At 34.0% G+C, this 4,543-nt stretch overlaps 1 pseudogene; it reads right to left on the bottom strand.

Moving 5' to 3' along the window:
* LOC110284251 overlaps positions 1 to 154 on the bottom strand; it is an 800-nt pseudogene extending 646 nt beyond the window's left edge.
* Between the last annotated feature and the right edge of the window lie 4,389 nt (positions 155 to 4,543).

Below are 4,543 nucleotides of genomic sequence, written 5' to 3'. Positions count from 1 at the left end.
CTAATATAGACACGAGAATAATGGCAATGTTTCCAGTCATGGCTGTGGGGTATGTTACCAGAAGAATAATAAAGAGAGGAAGTTCTAGCCAAGGACGGTCTGCAAAACCCAGCAGAATAAACTCTTCTGGGTGACTTTTATTGATCAATGCCATTCCTTGCAGTCTAATTCACCTATAGTAAAGAAGTATCAAGAAAGTTGGTGTTATAAGTATAGCAAAGCCTCATGATTCATTGTCTATAGCTATAGAAACCAGGGTTGCATTCCAATTTCGAAATGTCATGAAGAGATGGTTAGGAGACACATAAATCCATATAGAGCTTTGTGCCAAAGACAGAGGACCTGGATTTTACTATCAGTAATTAGGTAAAAATATTGGCAAGGGAAGCTATAGTTTGTAATCTGTAATTCTATAATCTCAGTTCTAATTAAGAGAAAACTGTTTTTTTGTTTTGTTTTGTTTTGTTTTGTTTTGTTTTTGTTCTGTTTTGTTTTTCTGGAGACTGCTGATGAGTTAGTGTAGCTGAGTTGATGAGCTACATTTTTAGAGAGTGTCACAGTCTCCAAACATAAAGTAGAAATCAAATATTGAAAAAACTTGGCATGGACTCTGGATTTTATATGTACAACACACCCACACAATAGAAACATGTATGCATACCTATTCTTATACATATATATTCCTCCATGCTCACAAAATAATGTGATAAATGAGGATTTAGTTTCTACTTCTGATTCAAACTTGAAAGTAATTTCGAGTTATCTGACTGTACATGTGGCATAACATTTAGGAAATACTTTAAAAGCAGTGATGAAGGCATTACTGAAATATCATAGAAATATTTCCAGGAATCAGTCAGAGAAGTTGGAAGAAAGAGCTCTGAGATCTTAATATTGTAAGTTGGCTGGTCCATTTCTACATTCTGGGACTAATTATCAAATCTTCTCCATTTGCAATGGATACATTTGAGATATACACAATCCTCCTTTATATACTTGAAATTAAACAAGTAGTAAAAACACTGTTGACAGATTTCTTCATATTTGTACAGTTATTAAAAAATCCCCTATTATAAGGCAAATGAGTTTAGCCTCAATTATAGTGTTGTTCTTTTGTGTCATATATGTGCTTTATTGTATTTCTATTTAGGGGAAGCTTTGACATTCAATAATTTGTGATAAATTATTATTAACTTATTCATCTTCTAGATGTATTTATTTGTCAACTAAGTTCAATGCTTTCTTTTACTATAAAAATTGGGCCAACACACAGAGACATATTGTTTTTTTGTCATTCACACTGATATTATAAGTATATTTTATGTCCAAGTATTTTTTGTCAACATATATCGTAATTCAGACATTGTGACCTTCAAATCCCAGTAATTTTGTACTTACTGGATGTATGCCAGTACTTTATAGCTGCAGTAAATGCCAAAACAATAAGATCAAGAAGAAGAATAAAACAGTACTTTGAAGGTTATAAAGGTTTATGTACACATTTTATTTATGAGTGTTTCATACAAACTCATCTCTGAAATAAAATGAATATTTAAATGTTATGTTAAGATAACATTCCATTGCCCAAATCTGAGTTACTTCTCAACACAATCAGCGTCTTCATTGCATATTATTTTCTTGCAGTTAGAAGCAGATCTCAGTCTTTGGTTTATTGAAAACCCAGGGCCATTTTGTGAGCTTTCATGAGACCCACTCAGACTAAGATATGAATCATGTCCTCTGATTACACATTATCCTACATAAGATGCATAAATAAAAAACAGAAAACAAAGAATTCTATATGCTAGAAAAGTAATAATTCAACAACTTATTTTTAGCTTAATTTTTAAACCTTATCTTTCTGATTTGGATGTTTGGTTCCAATATATGCCTGTGTACCACATGTGTGTCTGATACTCACAGAGGCCAAAAATGGCAAAGGATACATAGAACTGAGATTAATGATGATTGTGTGCCCCCATGTGAATGCTGGGAATAGAATCCAGTTCCTCTATAGGAGCAGTCAATATTATTAACTGCTGATCCACCTGTCCAATCCCTCAAGAAATTAATGGTTTTTTATGAAAGGCATGCTAACAAGGTTTTCTCACCTTTGAAATATTTTCGCACTTTTTCCCAAATAATAAGAGAATCTTATTTCTGCTTTTTAAGATATATAAATTCCTTTTCCTCCAATCCTCCCATTTACGCATGCGCACGCGCGCGCGCACACACACACACACATACACACACACACACACACTTCCCATTTTCCCCATATCCACTGCTGCTATGTTCCCCTTCAGAAAAGAGCAATGATAGCTGCATAACAAGGTGCAATAAGATTTGGCACAAACCTTCACATCAAGGCTAGATAAGGCAACTCCAAAGGGAATAATGAGTCCAACAGGGAGGCAAAGAGTCAGAGACACCCCACTCCCACTCTTAGGATTCCAACCAAAAATGGATGAAGATAGAAAAAAGAAAATCATCCAAGAAAAGCAACCCAGACTCAGAAAGGCAAACATGATATCCCTACTCAACAATAACTGGATAATAACTGTTAAGTAAAGAATAATAACACTTATAATCCACAGGTCCAGAGAAGTTAGATAAAGAGGAATGGTTTAAGGGAGATGCATAATATTCCCTGGGAATGGGAAATGGAANAAAAAGAAAATCATCCAAGAAAAGCAACCCAGACTCAGAAAGGCAAACATGATATCCCTACTCAACAATAACTGGATAATAACTGTTAAGTAAAGAATAATAACACTTATAATCCACAGGTCCAGAGAAGTTAGATAAAGAGGAATGGTTTAAGGGAGATGCATAATATTCCCTGGGAATGGGAAATGGAATAGATTTTGTAGGTGGACTGGAATGGGAGAAAAAAAGAAGCTTTAGTTTTCTTATTCAGTGATGTAACACAATTTCAAATCACAAGGATATATCCATCAAGAGTGTTTAAAATCACTGATCAAAACCAGACTGTATTTCTGTTGAATGCTGTCCATATGTCAACTTGCATTTTCATACCAACATATTACATTCATATTCTGTTCGATAAGACACATACCATTTTGCTTATATTTGCAGTATTTTGGCCTTTGTAGGTTGTAAAAAGCTGTCTTTAGTTTTAAACTCCCTTAATTAAAAATAATTTTACCATACCCAAAAGCGTTAGATGAAACAAATATACAAAATCAATCTTATTTTAAACATGTTTTTTATATGATCAAATGGCTAAACATTAATACTTCTCTCAGGTAATCAATATATGAGAAATACATTTCTTATAGAAACTTAGATGATTCTTTTGGTTTCAGTGATAGAATGAGAAAGAAATGTGTTAAAACTTAAAGTCTAGTTGTTCCTAAAGCCACTCAAATAGGTATAGCCAAAATTTATGAAAGGCTTTTTGAGATAAAGCTGTCTTTCCTGTGTACTAATCATATACTGCAGCCCACACTTTCCACCTTTCCTAGGACTGCATCTACTAGGAGTGCATGTCCTAGGAAATACAGGTGTCGGTGTCCCACTTACCTTATTTTGATAAACTCCCTTTATTTGTTTAAAAAAATAGTTTTAAGGAAAGATATTTCAGTTTTTTTTTTCACAGGACAGAGATATTCTAGTATGAAGATGATAGTTTAAGATTTGCTTCAGAACTCTCAGGTTTTTAGATCATACAAAGAAGCAAAAAGGAGGGAAAGCTCACGTTAGGAAAATAATAATAGAGAATACCAAGAAGGCTTTTATGTCATCATGTTTCTTTGCTATTCCCAAGAGTCCTGTGCATTGTTTTCACAGACAACTCATTTACCCTTGTCCTCATTGACTAGACAAAATTCCCTGGGAAAGAATTCTCTGAGGACTTGCATTTCATGCATAGTTAGTTACCTGCTGTGCTGAAGATAGAAGACAATCTTTGCTGCAATGGGAAGCATTTAAAATAAATTGATTCCATTTCCTAACACACTGAACATCCACTAAAAAAGAAGACAGTTAAAGAAACGTTTGTTTGAATCAGTTATCCCAAGAAATTTAAATGAGAATTGTTTTGTATGTTACTTTATTCACGAATATCATATAATATTTTAAGATTTCAATTGTCTCTAGTATGAGAAAGTTGATTAATTAAAACCATGACAATAATAAAAATCATATGCAATGAATTGATACCCACTGTAAATAATCTAACAAAACAAACAAAAATTCTAATTATTTAGTATTTTATCACAATTAAAAGGCAATGATAATAAGATCAAAAATTTAGGTGACAGCAGATGCTGGCGAGTATGTGGAGAAAGAGGAACACTCCTCCATTGTTGGTGGGATTGCAAGCTTGTACAACCACTCTGGAAATCAGTCTGGCGGTTCCTCAGAAAATTGAACATAGTACTACTGGAGGATCCCACAATACCTCTCCTGGGCATATATCCAGATGATGTCCCAACCGGTAAGAAGGACACATGCTCCACTGNGTTCATAGCAGCCTTATTTATAATAGCCAGACTCGGGAAAGAACCCAGATGCCCCT

Source organism: Mus caroli, chromosome 17 (assembly GCF_900094665.2).
Source record: "Mus caroli chromosome 17, CAROLI_EIJ_v1.1, whole genome shotgun sequence".
Lineage (NCBI taxonomy): Eukaryota > Metazoa > Chordata > Mammalia > Rodentia > Muridae > Mus > Mus caroli.
The sequence above is the reverse complement of the archived record's forward strand: the minus strand, read 5'-3'. Positions and strand labels throughout refer to the sequence as shown.